Source organism: Hyperolius riggenbachi, chromosome 7 (assembly GCF_040937935.1).
Source record: "Hyperolius riggenbachi isolate aHypRig1 chromosome 7, aHypRig1.pri, whole genome shotgun sequence".
Taxonomy (NCBI): domain Eukaryota; kingdom Metazoa; phylum Chordata; class Amphibia; order Anura; family Hyperoliidae; genus Hyperolius; species Hyperolius riggenbachi.
Genome location: NC_090652.1, coordinates 193,583,323 through 193,608,165, shown reverse-complemented (window position 1 = coordinate 193,608,165; position 24,843 = coordinate 193,583,323). Strand labels below are relative to the sequence as shown.

The 24,843-nt window shown below is 41.4% G+C and overlaps 1 protein-coding gene across 1 annotated transcript in view; it reads right to left on the bottom strand.

Moving 5' to 3' along the window:
• Window positions 1-23,656, bottom strand: part of PLEKHM3 (pleckstrin homology domain containing M3) — a 436,952-nt gene extending 413,296 nt beyond the window's left edge. The window contains exon 1 of the mRNA XM_068244963.1: window positions 23,455-23,656. The gene's annotated coding sequence lies outside the window, so the exon portion shown is untranslated. The remainder of the gene's footprint in view (window positions 1-23,454) is intronic.
• Window positions 23,657-24,843: the final 1,187 nt, after the last annotated feature.

The following is a 24,843-nucleotide window of genomic DNA, read 5'->3' as shown; positions in this document are numbered from 1 at the left end:
GCTTGATATATATATATATATATATATACCATGCACCAGGAATTTTTTTTCCTCAGAATTCTTCACTAAACACCCCATAAAGACAATGTGAAAAAAAAGTTTACTGGAGGTTTTGGCAGATTTAGTAAAAATAGAAAAATTGAGAAAGTACATTTACATAAATATTCACAGCTTTTGCCATGAAGCTCAAAATTGAGCTCAGGTGCGTCCTGTTTCCCCTGATCATCCTTGAGATGTTTCTGTAGTTTAATTTGAGTCCACAAGTGGTAAATTCAGTTTATTGGACCTGATTTAGAAAGGCTCAGACCTGTCTATATAAGGTCTAGAGTTGCATTTTAATGTGCATGGTAATCATACCATGTACATTTACAAAATACCGGTTTTTCCGCTTCCCCCGCCACCGCTCTTCCAATGTCTGGCTCTCCGTCTTCCCTCTGATACAGAAGCAAGCTGCCTGCCTGCCTGCATAGCTGAGCTGATCCACACCACTGCACCAGCCACCAGCATTTTTAAAGTGGACCACCTGAACAGATTCAAGGAAAACAGAGAACTGCATCCTACCTGTATGTAGAGAGTTTAGCCTGTCTAATATTCTCCCTTATCTATGGCACAGCAGCACATGTTGTAATTTGAAGTCTCCCCTGTGTCACCACCTGTGACCTGTCCCCTGTGACCTGACTGAGTGAGGAGAACAGAGTAAAAAAAAAAAAAAGAGAGAAATGTTCCCGACATGTATTTAGAGGCACTGTCTGTCTAATGCCCTGTCTGTGAATGAGCAGCACAGCACACATTGTAATTCGACCTCTCCCCTGTGTCAGCTGACTGCCACCGCGCGCGCAGCTAAGCTCATTTTGAAAGCACATCTGTGAGGAGAACTAAGCACAAGTTGTAATGTGATCTCTCCCGTCCCGTGTCACCTGTGACCAGATTGCCGCCACGACAGATAAGCTCATTCTTGCACTGCAGAAGAAATAGCTGAAGATTTTCCAGACACAGATCAGGCAGCAGAGATGCAGGCAGTTGTACCTGAGCCTGTACTACTAGCTGAGACAAGTAGAGGAAATATGCAGGATGCTGATCCAAAGGCGCACACACTGCACAGAAGAAGTAATATGCAGGAAGCTGAGCTTGAGCTACACAAAAACATGCAGGCAACAGAGCAGAAGAAAACAGCAGACAGAATCATCCATCCACCAAATAAAAAAGTCAAATCTGCAGCATGGAAACATTTTGGATATTCCAAAACAATCGTGGCTTTGCCATTGAGGATGAATTTCCAGTATGTCGAAAACGCGGGCGAAAAAGTGGCTGCCAAACGAGGAAACACCTCAAACATGTTTGCCCATCTCCGAGAAAACCATCCCTCTGTGTCTCTAGTCAAAGTACATATCCCATTTCAATTTCCTCACTGCTTTTTTTTTTTTTTTTTTATTTTTTATCAACGCTGTGTACTTTTAAACATCGTTCACATTAGACAACGCAAATGGCCCTGCGTTCGGATTTTCAGAACTCAACAAGCGATTGCACTTCATCTGCGTTGCCATGCGTGCGCTTAGCACTGCTGTCTGCTCTGCATTTCACCGACGATGCGTGCAGCAGTGCAATAATGCATTGCAATTTTGCGCGCAGCACATAAAGCGAGAACATCAGACAGAGCAGTCAGTGTTATGGTCTATGCACATCTTATGTTCTTGCACGTCACAGGCGTTACCGAAATGCAAACTCGACACCCCGCGTATATAGTGTGTGAACGAAGCCTTACTGTAAGCATAAATGTAAATTAGTGAAGTTGGGGTAATATGCAGAGTGCTCAAAAATATCTGATATCTACTTTGGTGTATTGGAGGATGGTTTACTGGTTAAGGGCTCTGCCTCTGACACGGGAGACCAGGGTTCGAATCTTGGCTCTGCCTGTTCAGTAAGCCAGTAATTCAGTAAGGAGTTCATTGGGCAAGACTCCCTAACACTGCTACTGCCTACTGAGTGCGCTCTAGTGGCTGCCTCGCAAGCGCTTTGAGTCCGACAGGAGAAAGGCGCTATACAAATACTGCCATTATGCCATTATTACTTTAAACTCAGTTTACATATATGCATGCAATCCCTAGAATGTCCTCATAGGATCAATATATAATCATATAGGATAATCCTCATAATATCCTATGAGGACATTCTAGGGATTGCATGCATATATGTAAACTGAGTTTAAAGTAGATATCAAATATTGTTGAGTGCTCTGCATATTACCCCAACTTCATTGATTATTCAAAGTGATACACACATTTTTTATGCAGAAGTGATCCAATAGAGCTCTCCGGGACAGCGAGCACATAGAGAGACCTGGTTCCTGGACCAGGAAATATCCAATACTGCCTGACCCTTCTTCCATGTTAAATTTATAGAGAGGCTGACGGATATTTCCTGTTCCTGGGAGGAGCCAAGTCTCAATGTGTACCTGTCCTGGAGTGTTACTGTTACTTCTACTTACATAACAGATGTATTGTGCTATCCATGTAATGATTCCTGTGAATTTTATAAAGGAAAAGCAGAAAATCCTATTCTAGGCAGTGGCCATTTTGCCAAGCTAATGCTGACATCATAATCTCCCTGACTCTTGTTTTCCCCCTCTCCTTTCTCTTGCTCTTTGTGTTTTCATTAGCTGCCCTCCTCCCAGAGTCTTTTTTTATTTGCACATCCAATCATTGAGTCACCTCAGCCTTGCACAAGTGATCAGCTAGGCAGGGAAATAAATGGAAGAGGAGGAATATATTATAGATAAAAAGAACTCCCAGCATTCAAAAGAACTCCCAGCATTCAACTTTTTGGCACTGTTTGGCACTAGGGCCAGTGCTCCTAAAGTATGTGATAACTCCAAACCATAACAGCAGAAACAGTTTTGAATGCAGGATTAGCATCTTTATCACTTAATACACTCAGACCAGTTGCTGTTGAAATTTGATTTTTATGGTGACAATACCGCTTTAAGAAGAGTAACTATTTTGAGCATTACAGGACATTTAGCCTCACGGCTCTGTTCTAATCTAAAATAAATGTTTTCCTTTGGTTTGTCTTTTGCTGGGAAAACATGATAACATTTTTCAATCGATTTACTGTCCGATCTTATTTCCGATCGATTTTCTGATCGATTTTCCAATCGATTTTCCTTATCAATTTCCATTCATGTCTATGAGAAATCGATCAGAAAAATGACTGAAAATAAGATCAGACATGTCCGAAATTATCTATCGAACCATCAGGGCTTGTTTCCACTGTTGCGACGCGATTTCGGACGCATTCCGACGCTTGTAAAAACGCATGCGGATGCGTTTCCACATGCGTTTTTACCCGCGATTTCGCATGGCAGGGTGCCATGCGAAATTAACCATGACACTGCCAGGGCTAAATAAAATTGAAAAAGGTGCGAAATCGCGGGTAAAAACGCATGTAACAAACGCATGCGTTTTTACTATTAAATACATTAGCGGCGATTCGCACGGATTCCCGACGCAGGCGAAATCGTTGGCTCTTTTGTGCGTTTTTTTCACGCTGAAAAAAACGCACCTCAACAACGCTACAGTGGAAACAGGCCCATCCACTTGTATTACATGTGCGGATCTGCATGCGTTGGACGCATGCAGATTCGCGATAGTGGAAACGAGCCCTCAATCTGCTGAAAAAATGTATGGTGTATTCCCAGCATTAAAGGGAATGCATAATTGTATTTTATATAATTTTCAAAATTATTAAAGATATTTTTATGCGATAAGGAGGTGTTCCTCTTATTTTTTACTTCTAAAGAGTCCCTATCCTCACTGAGTACAAGAGTTGCAGTACAGCAGTGGGTCCAAGAGAGGCTGAAGCCTTTGAGTCTACACTCACACTGACTACAAGAGCTGCAGCACAGCGGAGGTTACCAGAGGGTCTGTGGAGTGTCCAATACCCCAGAGGCGATAACGGGCCGGGTCAGGCCGCACCTTCTGATGAGTGTCTCTATGAAGGGGGGAGTGAGTAAGCACCATTCTTTTTGCAAGCTGGATATCCAAAAATATAGACAGTATAGGTATGTAGTGCTAAACCTGTACTATTTAAGATTACTATATACTGGACACACATCAAATAGGAAGCGAACTGCATTAATTCTTATTGTGTTTTAATCAATATAATATTGCACCTGGCACTATTGTGAGCGCTGAACTTTATTAATTTATGATTAAAATGTACACAAACTGTAGAATGTCAATGTACAATTCTGCCGCACAGAGTTCTAGCAGCAGACACATCTCTAGAACAACTGTTGAGGAGAATTGTGTGAATCAGGCCTTCATGGTAGAACATCTGCTAGAAAGCCACTGCTAAGGACAGGCAACAAGCAGAAGAGACTTGTTTGGGCTAAAGAACACAAGGAATGGACATTAGACCAGTGGAAATCTGTGCTTTGGTCTGATGAGTCCAAATTTGAGATTTTTTGTTCCAACCACCTTTGTGCGACGCAGAAAAGGTGAACGGATGGTCTCTACATGCATGGTTCCCACCGTGAAGCATGGAGGAGGAGGTGTGATGGTGTGGGGGTGCTTTGCTGGCAACACTGTTGGGGATTTATTAAAGATTGAAGGCATACTGAATCAGCATGGCTACCACAGCATCTTGCAGCGGCATGCTATTCCATCCGGTTTGCGTTTAGTTGGACCATCATTTATTTTTCAAAAGGACAATGACCCCAAACACACCTCCAGGCTGTGTAAGGGCTATTTGACCAGCAAGGAGAGTGATGGGGCGCTGCGCCAGATGACCTGGCCCCCACAGTCACCAGACCTGAACCCAATCGCGATGGTTTGGGGTGAGCTGGACCGCAGAGTGAAGGCAAACGGGCCAACAAGTCCTAAGCATCTCGGGGAACTCCTTCAAGACTGTTGGAAGACCATTTCAGGTGACTACCTCTTGAAGCTCATCAAGAGTATGCCAAGAGTGTGCAAAGCAGTAATCAAAGCAAATCATGTCAGATCTCAAACCAAGCTACTTTGAAGAACCTATATGACATATTTTCAGTTGTTTCACACTTTTTTGTTATGTACTATACTTTCACATGTGTTAATAGTTTGGATGCCTTCAGTGTGAATCTATGAATGAGAAGGCGTGCCCAAACTCTTGGTCTGTACTGTGTGTGTGTTATACATACATGTATATATATATATATATATATATATATATATATATATATATATATATATATATATATATATATATAGTATATAGTGGAGGAAATAATTATTTGACCCCTCACTGATTTTGTAAGTTTGTCCAATGACAAAGAAATGAAAAGTCTCAGAACAGTATCATTTCAATGGTAGGTTTATTTTAACAGTGGCAGATAGCACATCAAAAGGAAAATCGAAAAAAATAACCTTAAATAAAAGATAGCAACTGATTTGCATTTCATTGAGTGAAATAAGTTTTTGAACCCCTACCAAACATTAAGAGTTCTGGCTCCCACAGAGTGGTTAGACACTTCTACTCAATTAGTCACCCTCATTAAGGACACCTGTCTTAACTAGTCACCTGTATAAAAGACACCTGTCCACAGAATCAATCAATCAAGCAGACTCCAAACTCTCCAACATGGGAAAGACCAAAGAACTGTCCAAGGATGTCAGAGACAAAATTGTGGACCTGCACAAGGCTGGAATGGGCTACAAACCATTAGCAAGAAGCTGGGAGAGAAGGTGACAACTGTTGGTGCGATTGTTCGAAAATGGAAGGAGCACAAAATGACCATCAATCGACCTCGCTCTGGGGCTCCACGCAAGATCTCACCTCGTGGGGTGTCAATGGTTCTGAGAAAGGTGAAAAAGCATCCTAGAACTACATGGGAGGAGTTAGTGAATGACCTCAAATTAGCAGGGACCACAGTCACCAAGAAAACCATTGGAAACACATTACACCGCAATGGATTAAAATCCTGCAGGGCTCGCAAGGTCCCCCTGCTCAAGAAGGCACATGTGCAGGCCCGTCTGAAGTTTGCCAATGAACACCTGAATGATTCTGCGAGTGACTGGGAGAAGGTGCTGTAGTCTGACCAAAATAGAGATCTTTGGCATTAACTCAACTCGCTGTGTTTGGAGGAAGAAAAATGCTGCCTATGACCCCCAAAACACCGTCCCCACCGTCAAGCATGGGGGTGGAAACATTTTGCTTTGGGGGTGTTTTTCTGCTAAGGGCACAGGACAACTTAATCGCATTAACAGGAAAATGGACGGAGCCATGTATCGTGAAATCCTGAACGACAACCTCCTTCCCTCTGCCAGGAAACTGAAAATGGGTCGTGGATGGGTGTTCCAGCACGACAATGACCCAAAACATACAGCAAAGGCTACAAAGGAGTGGCTGAAGAAGAAGCACATTAAGGTCATGGAGTGGCCTAGTCAGTCTCCGGACCTTAATCCAATAGAAAACCTATGGAGGGAGCTCAAGCTCAGAGTTGCACAGAGACAGCCTCGAAACCTTAGGGATTTAGAGATGATCTGCAAAGAGGAGTGGACCAACATTCCTCCTAAAATGTGTACAAACTTGGTCATCAATTACAAGAAACGTTTGACCTCTGTGCTTGCAAATAAGGGTTTTTCCACTAAGTATTAAGTCTTTTATTGTTAGAGGGTTCAAAAACTTATTTCACTCAATGAAATGCAAATCAGTTGCTATCTTTTATTTAAGGTTATTTTTTTCGATTTTCCTTTTGATGTGCTATCTGCCACTGTTAAAATAAACCTACCATTGAAATGATACTGTTCTGAGACTTTTCATTTCTTTGTCATTGGACAAACTTACAAAATCAGTGAGGGGTCAAATAATTATTTCCTCCACTGTATATATGTATATATCCTGAACTCAGAACATCATCCTCTGTGCTCTAAAAGATATGTAACAGCATAGTATCCTTTAGACAAAAAACAACATTTGTTACACATGATACAAATCCTAAAATAAATCTTGGCCTACAAGTTGTGATTAGACACAAATGATGGGGAATTAAACAGGATAAACTCTCTAAACACATACAGGGTTGCATTTATCTGTATATTTCTTCAGTCCTGTGCAAAAGTTCAGGTCCACTTTAAGAATGACAGCCAGCAAAATAGCAAATTGCTCTGTTGGCAATTTTGAATTGACCTTTACTTTTGGTATTGTTGGTGTTTTTTGACATTTAGAAGAGTAAATATTTCAAGCATTACGACAGGAGGACTCTAACCCTTAAGGGTTTAATAAAGAAGAGTTTGTTCAAAGTTGACCATTTCTCATTTCTCTAATTGTGTAATACCGTATTTTTTATTTCCGGTTATTATACTGTGAATTTTCATACCGTTGCAACCCTAATAAGGTCCTACAGTTAACAGTTCATGTCAGATCACAAATCAAGTATGAAGTAAAAGGAATTGTCTGTAGACCTCCAAGACAGGATTGTCTGGGGGCACCTTACAGAAAAATTTCTGCTGCTTTAAAGGTCCCAATGAGCACAGTGGACTCCATCATCAAGTGGAAGAAGTTCAACACCACTGGGATTCTTCCTAGAGCTGGCAGGCCATCTAAACTGAGTGATCGGGGGAGAAGCGCCTTAATCATGGAACTGACCAAGAACCCTATGGACACTCTGACAGAGCTCCAGATGTCCTGTGTGGAAAGAGGAGAACCTTCCAGAAGGACAACCATCTCTGCAGCAATCCATCAATCAGGTCTGTATGGTAGAGTGGTCAGACAGAAGCCACTCCTTAGTAAAAGGCACATGGCAACCTGCCTGGAGTTTGCCAAAAGGCACTGAAAGGACCCTGACCACGAGAAACAAAATTCTCTGGTCTGATGAGACAAAGATGAGACAAAGATTGAACTATTTGGTGTGAATGCCAGGCATCACGTTTGGAGGAACCAGGCAAAGTTCATCATCAGACCAATACCATGTTTTTCAGTGGCAGAACGTGGGAGACTATTCAGGGCAAAAGGAAAAATAACTGCTGCAATGTACAAAGACATCCTGGATGAAAACCTGATCCAAAGCACTCTTGAACTCAGACTGAGGCAACAGTTTATCTTTCAGCAGGACAACGGAAATTGATTGGAAAATGCTCGGAAATCGATCGGAAAGCAAATCGGACATGTTGAAAATAATTGATCTGACAGAAAATGGACCATAAATTATAGTGTGTACCCAGCATAAGCACACAGACAGGATTTCAAAGGAGTGGCTTCAGGACAACTCTGTGGGGGAGCTTTGTCAACGCATTACCGACAGTTTTTTCTTCTTAATCTGTTCTAACCAGCAGGGAGAACAGTTCTGCATGACAATAAGAACATTCTTAAATCCTAGGTAATAGTGGCAGTTTCTAGAGCTGCACTACAGTTAAGAGAAGTGCAAATCCATCCCTAAATTGGAGCAGATTAAGAAGTGCTTGTGCATCTAATGATTTCTTAAGATGCCTGAGACAGTTCAGCACAGATTTCTAAAAACCTACTAATATTTTGTCTCAGACACTCTTGATAAATCTGGCCCTGTGAATGTTACTGAGCGGCCCAGCCAGAACCCAGACTAGAATATGATTAAACATCTCTGGAGAGAGCTTAACATGGCTGTGCATCCAATCTGATGGAGCTTGAGAAGTGCTGCAAAGTGTAATGAACGAAACTGGCCAAAACTGTGCCAAGCTTGTAGCATTACATTCAAAAACACTTGATGCTGTAATTGCAGCCAAAGGTGCATCAACAAAGTATTGAGCAAAGTCTGTGAATACTTATGCACGTACTTTCTCAGTTTTTTATTTTTAATACATGTGCCAAAATCTCAAGTAAACTTTTTCACGTTGTCATTATGGGGTGTTGTGTGTAGACAAAAAAAAATATTGTATCAATTGTGGAACAAGGCTGTAACATAACAAAATGAGGAAAAAGTGATGCGCTGTATATGCACAGAGGGAGACACTGCTTGCTAGACAGTTGGAAACAGCAGTTAAAGAGAAACCGTAACCAAGAATTTCATCCCAATCAGTAGCTGATACCCCCTTTCCCATGAGAAATCTTTTCCTTTTCTCAAACGGATCATCAGGGGGCTCTGTATGGCTGCTATTGTGGGGAAACCCCTCCCACAGTGTGATGTCAAGACCATGGTCCTGACAGTTTCTTGTCTGTGAAGCTTGTTGCATTGTGGGAAATAACAGCTGTTTAGAACTGTCAAAAATGCATCATCTACTTCCACTGACATCACCTGCCAGCAGTAAAAATGTCACCATATGATAAATGTCACAAGGTGAATCAGGGAGAGGAAAGATTTTACAATGGGCAAACACTGACTCAATGATTTATACATAATTATTGTAAAATTTAAGCACTTTTGTTCATTACGTTATTTTCACTGGAGCTCCTCTTTAAGTCCTACAATGCAACAAGGTTCACAGACAGGAAACTGTCATGACATCACACTGAGGGAGGGTTTTCACCACAATATCAGCCACACAGACCCCCCTGATGATCTAATTGAGAAAAGGTAAAGATTTCTCAAGTGAAAGGGGGCATCAGCTAGTAATTTGGATGACGTTCAATCCTTGGTTAAAGTTCCTCTTAAAGGACCAGAGCCATCCTTTGCCTTTAGTAAGCTGTGATTGGCTCACTGTAATCTCGAGGTCAGGAGATCTACTGTCACTGTGGAAGCAAAGCAGGCGGGCTGCTCCATCACTGGATCGTTGAGAGCTTCGGGAACGGCAGCGTGAGCATGTGACATGGAAGTTGAAATCTACACCCTGGTAGGGTTAAGTGGGCACAAACAGATAGAAGATTTCAACTGCAGCCACCTTGAAGAGGTTGAAGAGGAACTTTACAGGATATAATGTAATAAATAAAATTGCTTATTTTTTTACAATAGTAATTTATAAATTATTTAGTTAGTGTTTGCCCATTGTAAAATATTTTCTCTCCCCGATTTCCATTCTGAAATGTGGCAATATATTTAGTGCTGGCATGGGCATCACTGCAGAATGTTTGTTTATTATGTGCTCTGAAAAGAAAAAAATCATAATAATAAACAGCCTAGGCTGAGACATCATAGGAAGGGTGGGATTACATACTAACTTTCCTGATAATAAGACAGGATTTTATATAAATGTTTGTTCCAAAAAGGTGAGTTAGGACTTATTTTCAAGGGATGCCTTGTTTTTCCATGAACGACAATCTACATTTAGTCTTAAACAAAAAAAAAAATCCAAAACCCATTCAAATATACTCACGACATCTCATTCTGGAACATTATCTTAACTCTCTAAACTCTCAATTTCATCATGAATATCTCAGGCCTTGTTGACAGTGGTCAGTTGCGTTGCAGAATAATTCTGCAAGTCAACTCACTACCCATACAATTCTATGGGCCTGTTCACAGTAACAGATTGTGTTTTTCTAACTCGCTGCATGCAGGCTTTGTATTAAAATCTATGGCCAGTCTCCACTGCAGTTCACAGTTATAACGCGTGATTTATGCAACTGACCACTGAGAACCTAGCCTCAACTGACTCCATTTCTTTTTTCTATCTACAAAAATCTACATTTACCCAGCACTTGCCAATATTTTTTGTTTTGGGTCTCATAGGGTCTTTTGAGTGTGATTGATTTAGGGTGTCTGCTTTCCTTGGTGAAGGGTCTAGATATCCTTCTGTAGTGAATTGCCAATTGCCTTTACATGTATACTGTAGCTGCCTGGACACTAATTAAATTGACTTTTTATGAACTGCAACTTGGGCCTATTTTTGGAGTAGGGCTTATATGTCTAGCATACTAAAAAATAATCATGGTAGGTCTTATTTTCAGGGTTGGTTTATTTTCATGGAAACAGGGTACCGTATTTTTCAGACAATAAGACACACTTCTTCAACCCCAATAGTGGGGAGAACGAGTCAGTGCATCTTATGGTACGAATACAATTTAGACCAGCGCCACTGCCCCCCCCCCTCCCCATCACGATCGTGAACCCCGCATATATGCAGAGGTCTGCTGCCACCAGTCATTGCTAATGTGACTTGGCAGCTGACCAGGCTGAGGGTGGCATCGGGCAGGCTGTTGATTAGGAAGGCTGTGGATTCCTCTGAGAGCTGGAGGAGAGAGGCTCCCAACATGGCTGCTGCTGAGCGGTGTGCAGACCTGTCAATCACGGCTGCTCCCTTAGTTACTGGCGCTGATGGTCTCACAGGCAGGATCACAGCACCGACATTGGGCCGATAGCTGAACTCGCCTAGTAACTGAAAAAGTTCAGTGATTGGCCTAATGATGGCACCTTGGTGCCGCCCTCAGCATGGTCTGCTGCTAAATCAAAATAGCAGTGACTGGTGGCAGCAGAGCTCTGTAGGTATGCACGGTTCAACATTTAATGTCTGAGAAAGAGGAGGATACATAGGGCAGAGGAGTACACAGGGGAACAGATGAGGACACAGGGGAACAGATGAGGAGACAGGGGAACAGATGAGGACACAGAGGGACAGAAGGGGACAGGGAGGAAACAGGGGGACAGAGGAGTACACAGTAGACAAAAGAAAACACAGGAGTAGGACACAGGAGGGTGATAAAGGAGGGGACATGGGGACAGGGGACATAGGGGGGACACAAGAGGTGCAAGCGGGACATAATAATTGGGTGGAGAAGATCCACAAGAGGCCCCTACACCATGGATGCACCAGGTTTAGTATTTTTTCCCCTAATTTTTGTCCTATAAATCTAGGTGCATCTTATGGTCAGGAGCATCTTATGGCCCAAAAAATATGGTATATAAATATCCTGAAACCAGTATATTTAACATAAAAGTAGGTATCCTGAATACTTTACTACATTCTACTATCTATCACTAGAGTTCCTCTTTAATTACACCAAGTTAGACTAGACAATTCAATCTGTAAAGTGTCAATTACTTTAAAAACTCTGCTTGCTAGTTTGTGTGAATGTTATAATTGATAAGGTCCGGTAGCATAATTATGAATAGCATTAATTCTAGTTCTGTAACCCACTGTGCACTCCTAATCTTTAGACATCATTGCAACAATTTTTAACCTAGGTATTTGTTAATTTACACTATGTGTTCTGTCACATTTCATTTTGATTTATTTGACGGCTGTGACATACATCAATGTATATTTTTGTTACTCTGGTGATGTTCATCTATTAGACCCGAGTTTGTGCAATTTAGGTCTCTGTAGGGTGCAACTCCATTTTTACCTGGATTACATATTATATTTTGTGCATGTTGGCTCAAGGGGCTAGGGGCATAGATTGGTTTTATCTTAGATTGTATTCCCTTCAGATGTATTTTGTGATTATTGCTATTGAGTTATTTTTCATTAATATTTTGAATCTGCAGTCATACAAAGTGATCACATTTTGTGCCATGGACATAGCTCACTAATTGATAATATTACGATATAGGATCTTTGAAGGTTCTACAGCGTATATTTGAACATTACTCCCTTTATGCTCCGTCTACGTCGCCTCCTCCGCATCCCCGCGCATACCCGCTCATCCGCGCGTGCGTCGGATTCGATACCCGCGGCGAGATCGGACCTGTCGGATCTTATCAATCAAGCCGCATGATAAGTAACATTGCAGCGTGTAGACCCAGCAGAACACTGATGTATATTAAGTAAATAGAGCAAGGTCTGGATATAGAGATTGGAACTCTGATTTCTATGTTGTAACAATGGAGGAAACCATGGGTCTTAAAGTGAACCTGAGATGCGGGGGGAGGAGGGGGGGAAACTATACAGTGGGATGTGAAAGTTTGGGCAACCTTGTTAATCGTCATGATTTTCCTGTATAAATCGTTGGTTGTTATGATGAAAAAATGTCAGTTAAATATATCATATAGGAGACACACACAGTGATACTTGAGAAGTGAAATTAAGTTTATTGGATTTACAGAAAGTGCGCAATAATTGTTTAAATAAAATTAGGCAGGTGCATAAATTTGGGCACTGTTGTCATTTTATGGATTCCAAAACCTTTAGAACTAATTATTGGAACTCAAATTGGCTTGGTAAGCTCAATGGGCCAGATTTATCAAGAATGTCTAAGACAAAATATTAGTAGGTTTTTAGAAATTCATGCAGAACTGTCTCAGACATCTTCAGAAATCATTAGATAGTGCAGATTCCTTCTAAAACTGTTGTATAATCGGAGGAGCTAGGAAGGTCTCTCAGACAGTGCAGTGTGTGAGGGGAATTGCTGTTGCTGAGGTAACCAACACACCTGCTGTATTGATAGCAGCAGGCTCTGAGGAGGAATTCAGCAGGTGGAAGGAGCACATCACAAATTATGTATTCCCTGCACTCTGCAATCATGTCTAGCCAGCAGTTCTACATCTGGAGAACTGCTTTCAAGCACTTCTTAATCTGCGCCAGTTTAGGGATGGATTTGCACTTCTTTTAACTGTAGTGCAGCTCTAGAAATTCATGCTAAACTGACACTATTACCTAGGATTTAAGAAGGTTCTTATTATCATGCAGAACTGTTCTCCCTGCTGGTTAGAACAGATTAAGAAGAAAAAACTGTCGGTAATGCGTTGATAAATCTACCCCAGTGACCCCTGACCTATATACACAGGTGAATCCAATTATGAGAAAGGGTATTTAAGGGGGGCAGTTGTAAGTTTCCCTCCTCTTAATTTTCTCTGAAGAGTAGCAACATGAGGGTCTCAAAATAACTCTCAAATGACCCGAAGACAAAGATTGTTCACCATCATGGTTTAGGGGAAGGATACAGAAAGCTGTATACAGTGATACAGAAGAAGCCTTTCTCCGCCCACAGCACAAACAGAGCCGCCTGAGGTATGCTAAAGCACATTTGAACAAGCCAGCTTTATTTTGGAATATGGTGCTGTGGACTGATGAAACTAAAATTGAGTTATTTGGCCATAACAAGGGACATTAGGCATGGAGGAAAAACAACACAGCATTCCAAGAAAACCACCTGCTACCTACAGTAAAATATGGTGGTGGTTCCCTCATGCTGTGGGGCAGTGCAGGGACTGGGAATCTTGTCAAAGTTGAGGAACGCATAGATTCCACTCAGTATCAGTAGATTATAGAGACCAATGTCCAGGAATCAGTGACAAAGCTGAAGCTGCGCCGGGGCTGGATCTTTCAACAAGACAACGACCCTAAACACTGCTCAAAATCCACTAAGGCATTCATGCAGAGGAACAATTACAACGTTCTAGAATGGCCATCTCAGTGCCCAGACCTGAATATAATTTAAAATCTGTGGTGTGAGTTAAAGAGAGCTGTCCATGCTCGGAAGCCATCAAACCTGAATGAACTAGAGATGTTTTGTAAAGAGGAATAGTCCAAAATACCTTCAACCAGAATCCAGACTCTCTTGGAAGCTACATGAAGCGTTTAGATGCTGTAATTTCTGCTAAAGGAGGACCTACTAAATATTGATTTCATTTATTTTTTGTGGTGCCCAAATGTATGCATCTGCCTAATTTTGTTTAAACAATTATTGCACACTTTCTGTGAATCCAATAAACTTCATTTCACTTCTCAAATATCACTGTGTGTGTCTCCTATATGATATATTTAACTGACATTTTTTTATCGTAACAACCAACGATTTATACAGGAAAATCATGATGATTAACAAGGTTTCCCAAACTTTCGCATCCCACTGTATGTACATGCAGCTTCTCCCAGTCCCCTTCAGGCTGTTGGCTCCCTTGCAATCTTCCCAGGCCGGTCCAATCTCCCACTGGATGGCCCGGGACATGACAATTCATGTTTTGCCACATATGCGCAGCCCGGCCGTGTGCACATCCTCGTCGCGCTCCCATGGCCAGGAGTGTTCTGCGCTTGCTCAGTACTACTGTGCAGGCGCAGAAAGGTCCCAGAGATGGGGGTGCATACATGGCCAGACTGTGCATAGGCAGACTGAACCCGACTTGTTGATTTACCAGGCTGGCTAGCGGTGGACTGAAGTGGCCCGGGAGGATGGCGATGGAGCAAACAGCCTGAAGGTGGCTGGAGGAAGCCCAAGGTAAGTAAAATTTATCCCCTCCCCCCCCGTCTGCGGTGATTTGTGCACGATCGTGCAGGCAGAAGCCCGCGACCGTAATGGTCCCAGCGTCAGGGGGGATTGGTGGCAGGGGAAAGAAGTCCGCTGAGCCAATCTGAGCATGTCCTCCGGGAATGATCACTGTTTTTGTTCAAAAACAGTGATCATTCTCAATTGGCGCTACCACGCTCCCTCCTGCTCACTCGTTTCTGCCGCTCCTGCCTCCGATCGTTAGATCAATGAGATGCCTGTGTCATTTCCGAGTAACACAGCTAAGCATTACTTCCGATTAAGCGTACTTATTATACGCTTATAGGAAATAATGCACGAGGACATCTTGTGGCCAAATAGTGATATTACACCTACATACATCAGAGAAGAGGGTATATTATTATCACATTTTGGACTTGTGATTAGTGAGGGATGTAAAACTGAAAAAATGCACCTTTATATCCAAATGAAATATTGTCACCATACATAGGCCTCAATTCACTAAGATCATGCTGGAAATAGTAAGGCAAGAGATAACTTGCCACCACAAAGTGAGAGAGTTATCTTATCTCTTCATTCCTTAAGTTACCTCCTCTGTAGTTATTTTCACATGCAGTTAATTGTCTTTAACCTTAGACTTCTGGAGTTATCTTAAAGACAAAGGAGTTAACTTTAGGTTTGCCTGAGGTAAAATGTTTCCTGAATACGGCATGCCTCATCACCATGGTGATAGCTCTAGAAACGTTATTAAAGACAGGAGATAAGCTTAGTGAATTGATGCCATTGTACTAGGGATATAATTTAAACATTGCAATAACAGGGACAAATGGACAATAAAATGTGTGGCTTTTATCCACAGTAGAATGTTTTATTTTAAAACGATAAATGGCCCAAACATTTTTTTCTTATTATTCCCATTAGAATGCATTTAGAATAAAATAATTCTTAGCATAATGTAACACCCAAAGAATGCCTAATTTGTGGTGGAAAAATGAAGGTATAGATCATTTTGTTGTGATAAATAGTGCTAAAGTTATTGGGGAGTGATAGGGAGGAGCGCTGAAATGTGAACATTCCTTTCGTCCATAAGGTGAAAACAACCAGCGGGCTGAAATGGTTAAAGGAAACCTAAAGTTGGCATGTGGTGATGACCAGATTTGCTTCCCTTTAAAGGATACTAGCGCTAAACTAAGTTGGAAAACCAAGGAGAGCAGGCATGTATTGGAATCTGTCTGTAATTTGCATTATTTAACAGGAAATAAATATGTCAGCCTCCACATCCCTCTCACTTCAGGTGTGCTTTAAACTGTAAACAGAGTCACCAGATCTCTAGATTGAGGGACCTACAATGTGCCACCCTGCCAGGTGCAATGTAAGCATAAACATGTCTTTAATCTAAAAGATTTTAATTTTTCCACTTCTATAATCCTATATTAAATGTGGGATTTTCAACCTGTGGTCTGTTTACCTCTAAGAACATGATGGCAACGGTTTATCATAGGGCAGAATCCAGTTTTGGGTCAGGTACAGGTCACCCAAAGTTTGGGTCCAATTTTTTGCAAGGGTATTGGAAGCAGTTTGGTTTTGGGACATACACCCACTGTTCAGGGGTGGCACATGGAGTGGAGTTGGGGCCTTCCAGTTTAAAGCCCATAGAGAGTCAATTTTAAAAAGTCTGAAATAGAATTCTGCTCACTAGTTTAGTGCCATTATAGGTGTCTTATCCATGCAACATTGTTCGCCACGTTGTTTTCCATAGGTAAATTAAGTTACAGGCTGTAAACACACCCACTGACTTGCATTAAAATCGCTGTAAAATCACTGCGATCGCAACGACTTTACTGCGATTTTAATGCCAGTCAATGGGCGCCTTTTTTTTTTTTTGCAAAAAAAAAAAAAAAAAAAAAAGCTCGGAAAGAGCTGATGGTCAGAAAAGGATTCAGAATGCGCTCACAATAGTGTGTCTACAGCCTAAGGTCTATTCTTCAATGCAGCAGTGGCTATCAGTTCAGAAGATTGGACCACGGTGCTACTTCTCTTAACAACCGTAATACACCTATGTCAGTGTTTAAAAAGTCACTGTAAGCCTAGTTAATATACAGTACATTAATCAACTTTAAAATTGGCTTTAACCATTCTGTGGAGTGATTGCACTGCATAGTACTGGTATAGTCACTTGATCTTAGGGTCTCTGCTGGTGTTTCGCTCAGTCGTCATCGTTGTCCCATTCTCAGTTGCAAGATCAAGTACCAGCAAGCTTCAATGCAAACTCTGTACCAAGAAAGATGGTGTTTTACGAGAAACCCCGTGCTTGTTATACAAGAGGACATAATGGCAGCATTTTTGTACACTGTATAGTAAACATAATTTTTCTTAATTTTACATGTTAAAGTGAACCAGACATGAAGCAACCTCATGTATTTCACCATATATATCAGTGGACATTAGAGAAAACACCTACCCTGCTCTCTGTTTCACCCTTCACTGCTCAGCTTGCTTCTTATCAGCCCTGATAAAATCCCAGACTGAGCATTCAGTCTGGCTTTGCTCAGGAATCATTATAGCTGAGTCTGTCTTCTCTGATGTCTTTTCAAGCCCAACCCAGCCCCCTTTTGGCTCTGCTTTCCTGTTCTGTATATTCAAAGCATCACAGATAACAGTGATGAGATGGGAGGAGCACAAGGGTATATTGAAAAACGTTTTTTGTTTTTTTGTTTTTATCTATATTTCTTAGTCATAAGAGGTTTTTAGAAATGGTGGTTTTCATTTTGCACAAGGCCCACTAAATAATATGCTTTTCTGATGAACTGTGTTTTGCGTGGATTTATAGTAAAAAAAAAAAAAAAAAAAAAAAAAAAAACGGCACCCCTGAGCGGTGAAAATACCAGGTATAGTATTTATTTTGTAAAATCTATCAGGGGATACAGTATGTTTATTTTGTGCCAAAGCGTTCATGTTTCCTTTAAAGTGAACCTTAAGTGAGGAAAAAAAATTGAGTTTTACTCACCTGGGGCTTACCTCAGCCCCCTGCAGCTGATCGGTGCCCACGACGAGTCGCTCTGATGCTCCGGGTCCCGCCGGCGGCCACTTCCGGTTTCGCCGTCAGGACCCGTCAGGCTGGGGAACGCGGCTCATGCTACGCGTTCCCAGCCAAAATAGCACCCCCTATGCGGCCATATGTCCGCATAGGCACCCGTATGCGGACATATGGCCGCATAGGGGTGCTATTTTGGCTGGGAACGCGTAGCATGAGCCGCGTTCCCCAGCCTGACGGGTCCTGACGGCGAAACCGGAAGTGGCCGCCAGCGGGCATCAGAGCGACTCGTCGTGGGCACCGATCAGCTGCAGGGGGCTGAGGTAAGCCCCAGGTGAGTAAAACTCAATTTTTTTTCCTCACTTAAGTGCCTCTTTAAGTCCAATATTATCTTAATACTGAAGTTGGTGGGTTTTGGGGCCCAACCTGATCGGGTATGGCGCTCACTGGTCAGGACAGGTGTAGGTCTCAAAGAAAAAACAAAAAAGGATGGGCGGCCAGCGATTTGGCAGATCTAGCCAACCAGGGCCCATATGCAATTAACTTTTTCAACCAGGGTTTTCTCCTAGATCATTTACAACTTCTGTTTAAAATACATTTTCAGCATTTTGTAATCGAAAAAGCACCAAAAAGTGCCCTCAAAATAATTTTGAGCATTTTCTTGCTTGCTGGCCGCTTAAAAGGGATTTTATGACTAGGAGTGAAAATATCACTTAGGAGAAAAAGTGAATTGCATATGGGCCCATGTGTCAAAGCGAATTGGTTTGGTTTTCCAGGCGAGACTGCACTAGCAGACACCATCCTCCTCTAATGCTCTGGCAGCCTCTCCTTGTCCCTCCTTGGTCCTTTCCACTGCTGCTCTAGCACAATTTGCAGAGTTTGCTTCCAATGAGGTGCTGTGATTGTACAGTAGATAAGGGAAGTGTAGAAGCATGTTCTCTGACCAGCGGACAGCAGAGACATGGTGGATGTAGTGATCAGGCCACAGATGCAACACAAATCTGCTCTCCTGTCAGCAAGCTCCACTAGTTATACAAATTCCAAACGGTCATGGGGCTTTAAATGAACAAATAGTCTTTTAATTCTTCTCAGTAAATTTCTTCAAAATTACAGGACAAGCATGCGGACACAATTTCGGAATTCCAAATCACACAAAGGCTCAAAAAAAGAAGAGACTGGCTTGGCAAGCACTTCAGGATAAAAAACTGTCACCACTTTATTCACACATGAGTAAGCTTCAAAATCACTACTATGCATCAAGCACCTTGTGACAATGCACTCTGATCCTCAGACCATACAGTTCAAAACATCTCCAATATTCAGCATAGGCAAAGCAGATGCAAAGCAAATGACATGCAGGGAGCGTAGACTGTTGCAGTGCAGGCTATACTTGCGTGACCCCTGTGGTGGCAGATGCAGATCTGGATGGAAGCACCGATGCTCTGGGACACTCCAGGGTGACTGCCCTTACAGCCGTTTCGCCCTAGCTATCCATGGGCCTCATCAGAGGGGCGGTGTCGCGCTATCTGGTCCCGAAAGTGTGTTGGCTCCTATGGCCGGTATCGGCGCATCGTGGGTTGCTAATGTGTCGTGTCGGCGTCTTCCGCCTTTATGGCGTCACGCCGGCACGCTCACCCTTTCCCTACTGCCCACGTCATTCCGCCTTGCGCGTGCACTCCACGGCTGCTAAGCAACCGTTCTGTGCCAGTGTGCGGAAAGAAAGACCTGCGCCTGCTGCCATCTTGTGGCCAAGATGCTGACTGCATCTTAGAAAGAGGGAAAAATGCCAAAAGAGCTTCAGTGCTTCCACCAGCCAGATCCTAGGAAGAACGAGCGTGGAAACCAAAGTGACAAGAAGAAAGTACAAAAAGTCCTTATTTAGACTATCACCCCTTTAGCACTAATCATCTACTCATTCAAATACTATTAACTGTAAGAAAACAGAACTTAATCTACCATCGCATCTTAATCGAAGATTTCCATGCTCTATTGTAATTCATCAATTAACACCATTTGATCCATACATATAGATTAATTGTAAATTGATTTCAAGTTAGACATTATATCAGGTACAAAAATGTTTAATATTAAATGCGGCTAAAAATCAGACCATGATTGAAAAGGGGCCTTATGATCAATATTTCATTTTGCTTTAATCTCCCTTTCCAAAATCTGGAGTTTAAACGGAAGGGAAGAGGAGAAGGAAGGGAGAAAGGGGTTTTTTTGGGGGGGAAAGGAGAAAGGAAAAGAGGAAGGAACATTATGAGGAGAGGAGAAAACCTGTATCTCAATAAGAATCCCAACACAGTCAGTTATAAATCCAAATAACAACCCATTATAGAAAACACGTCAAGTCGTTCCGCTCATTGAGTTCAAGAGGACCCAAGGCTTCAGTTATGTTAATCAGTCATGCCTCTCTCTGTAACAAAATATTTTCCCTTTGATCCATACATATAGATTAATTGTAAATTGATTTCAAGTTAGACATTATATAAGGTACAAAAATGGATAACATTGGCTGCCTGACACGTGTTTCACGGCCAAAGAGTGCTTCCTCAGAGGCACACAGTATACACACACATCTGTTAAAAATACAATATAGATTGTACAAGTTGTTACATACCATCCAAGATATACGCGTATATCAGGATACAGAGGCCAAAAAATTGTCAAAATCTTAGTATGGACCCTCACAAGTACATATCCGCAATTTGTAGAATTGCATAAATGCCATAAGTAAATGCCAAGCTCATTAGGTAAAAAAAAAGTTCTAAAGTTTGTGCCACACAGCGCTCTGATATGCTTTTCATCTCTGTCGTGTTTCAGTGTGATACTCCGCTTGTTTATTGCCTGATGAAGCGGGGTTATGCCCGTGAAACACGTTGCAGTTTTATCTAGGAGTATGTGAATAAACAGCCTCAACCTCAAGCGACAACATCGTGTCTGTTTTGGTGTGGCTGGTCCACCACCGCCACCTGAATGTTTTAAACCTTTTAGCATATTTTATCCTTTTGGCTCCTCTGTTCATCCTTATATCTGTTAACACTGAAATCATCTGCCCCAAAAATCTCTTTCAGCCGGCACCATGGGCCTTCTAAAATTTCTGCCAGCAGACACCACTGTCATAAATGTCTGTCAGCTAGCGAGACAGAAATGTCTCTATCAGCAGGATCCACTGGACTCTGAAACCCTGTCAGCAGACCACATTGGTCAACTATAGCTGACATCCGGCAGTCTGAACTGAAATCACTGTCAGCTGACAGCACTGGCCACCAATATCTGTTGGCAGGCGCCACTTTCCCCCTTCCCCGAGAGCCCTGTCAGAATATACTGACACCAAAATCACCAAAATGGTTATGCTCCTAGACTTTACATACATAGTTTATAAAGTGCAGATGGCAGCACTCCCACACAAGTCTCCTGTTAAGCAAACTTTCAGGCCCTGTTAACAGTGTTCAGTTGTGTTGCAGAATAATTCTTCATGTCAACTCGCTGTCCGTACAATTCTATGGGCCTGTTCATAGTACTGCATTATAACTGATCACATTATTCTAACTCACTGCATGCAGGTTTTGCATTAAAGTCTATTTTATCAAAGCAATTTATAAAAGCAGACTTGAAACGTAGGCCTCTTTTCACTCTAATTACTTGTAAGTAGTAGAACTCATATGTCATGTAATAGCCTCAGATTTCCTGGTAATAATCATGTGCCACAATAGATGCCTGCATATGCACAAGCAGTAAGTGATCACAGCAAATTAGTCTTTCAAACATATCACCTGATCATTCAGGATAAGTGCACGCTTAGCAGAAACGCTAGCATTGCGGAAAAACCCTGCATTTTTGCCACTAATGGAAGTCTATGGTCTGCAGGAAAAAACGCATACAAAAACAGCGCATATGCGTTTTCTATGTGTTTTTAAAAACACAGGATTTGTTGCATAATATTCAAAAACACATCAAAAACGCACGTAATGAAAGTCAATGGGAATGCAATAGTATGCGTTTTTTCATGCGCTTTCCATGCATTTTTATAGGCTTTTTTTGTTTGTTTTGTGATGTATTTCCGCTTCCTGTTGTCTTCCTAGTGATTAGCATAAAATGCAATTGAAAAACGCATGAAAAATGCATACAAGACACATATGCGTTTTGTATATGCGAAACGCAAACGCATAACAGCACAGGCAAAATGCTTGAAAAATGCGTCTGTGGGGAAAAGAAAACCATGCTAACACAAACGCAGTAAAAATACACTAAAAACGCACACGACAGAAAATGTGACCTTTCACCCTCTGTTATGTGTGCACCCAGCCTCACTGCTCAGTGTGTTCAGCTATACATGTGCATCTCTACTTATTAGCGGATATAGGTTGTATTTACAGATTTACAGATTTAGAAGGTTTACTCTTTGTACTGCTCATTAAAGAGATCTTTGAGCATATGGACAGTTTAAAAGGATTGTACTAATGCTTGAATTCTCTTAAAACAACATGATGTGTACAAATGTGCATGAAATACATTATTTGTGAATTAATGAACATAAAGAAGCAATCCAATGCAAGTGTCTTCATTTCTGATACAGTTATACCTAGTTTGGTGCTTTTAGTACTGTATTAACTAATAAGATGGTCCACAGTTTAATCATATTCAAACTGTACAGATAAAATTTGGATTTTTGCTGAATACAAGGGGAAACACCCATTTTCAAGGACAATACTTACTGTCTTGGAAATATTTACTTTTTGTGCAGATATTTCCAATAGAATTAATATTGCATACTACTGATTTAACCCTTTACTTTCCAGTTTTACGCTGGTAATAAGTTGCACTTCTCACACAAGAGGACGGAACCTGCTGCAGAAGACAGATAACCTAATTTTCCTACTGTGTTGACAGAAAATATGAGAACACAATGTGTAAAAAGTGAGAAAGAAAAAAATTGCTGCTTTAACATCAAGGCCTTTTTGTGTGAATCTGCACTTTTTCCTGAGATGAGATCATTCAAAGAAAGTTAACCCTTATGTGGGTTTGACTGCACCACATGCTGCAATGAAAAGACAAAGGCATTTTTGCTGTATAATTATAAAGCCTGCATGTATAAATTCATCTGCTGTAGATTGAATAAAAACAACATGCACTTAATAACCATAGAAATTAAGAAAATATGTATAATACATTGCATATTTCAGGGAAATACTGTAAAGAGTAAAGGGTTGAATATTATTTCTCAAACGTAAAAAGGGGGGTTAGCAACAGAAATGCCTAGACGTTTTTACTGTAATGCACATATATAAAGTGAAACACACATGATTTAACAAAACAATACATTTTAGTCAAAGGTAATATAATACTGCTGTCAAGGGTAATCTACTTACCAATACATGCATTGTTGTACAGTAAATCCAGGAGACCGACATCACAAGACAGTCATAACACATACCATCTCATTATTACAGTGTCACCATCACGACTTTGTTACAGATGCAGTCCCTATTCTGCATTGCTTCCCTGTTTACAATCTCCCAGCCTCAGTCCGTCACTCTTTTCTGTCCCCTGTGCAACAATGATGCTAAAAATAGTTCCCACACGAAGGTATGTTTCCTGTGACATGAAGAAAATCAGATTACTCATGTGCCACTACCAACTGAGACTAAAAAAGTACCAGTTATACCACTTCCCATTTGATTCACTATCTGCTATATGGAAACAAATATGAAGTGAAATGATTAATGAGCTGCTATGTCCAATCCTTTTAATTAAAGGACAACTGAAGGATATGGGGGCTGCCATGTTTATTTCCTTTAAACAACATCAGTTGCCTGGCAGTATTGCTGACCTATTTGGCTGCAGTAGTCTCTAAATCACACACCTGCAACAATGCAGCTAATCTTGCCAGATTTGACAATAATGTCAGAAACACCTGATTATTTCCTTAAAAGGAAATAAATATGGCAGCCTCCGTATACTTTTCATTTCGGTTGTCAATACCAGTTGCCTGGCTCTCCTGCTGATCCTCTACCTCTAGTCTAATACTTTTCGCCATAGACCCTGAACAAGCATGCAGCAGATCAGGTGTTTCTGACTTTTTTTTTTTTTTAAAATCTGACAAGATTAGCTGCATGTTTTTTTTCTGGTGTTATTCAGACACTACTGCAGCCAAATAGAGCAGCAGGGCTGCCAGGCAACTGGTATTAGGAAATAAATATGACAGCCCCCCCATATACCTCTTACTTCAGTTGTCCTTTAAGCTCTGGAAAGAAACATGGGCCCATATGCAATTAACTTTTTCTCCTAAGCTTTCTCCAAGGTGAATTTTCAAAACCCCCAGCAAGCGGAAAAATACTTAAAATAATTTTGATAGTACTTAGTTATCTACTTTTTGGTACTTTTTCAATTGCAAAGGGCTAAACAGTTATTTTTTTAAAAAAGTTGAAAAATTATCTCCTAGGTGAAAACACAGGAGAAAACGGAAATTGCATATGGGCCATGATGTTTTTGTATGGGTCTTTGTTATCAATTTACTTCTTATTATCTATCTAACATTTCTAAAACAAAAAATAAGCTCACTTGGACCCAAAGCCGGCCTTCACATCTACCCATACGCGGGGGACACAACAGTGGTGTACAGGGCCTAATTTACCATTATGCACTGTAGGCAAGTGCCTACAGGCGCCTGATGATGGAAAGGCGGCTCACTCCCATCCCCTACCTAGTGCCTCCCTCCTTCCTTACGCAAAGTCCCGAGCAGAGTGAAAATGAGAGGT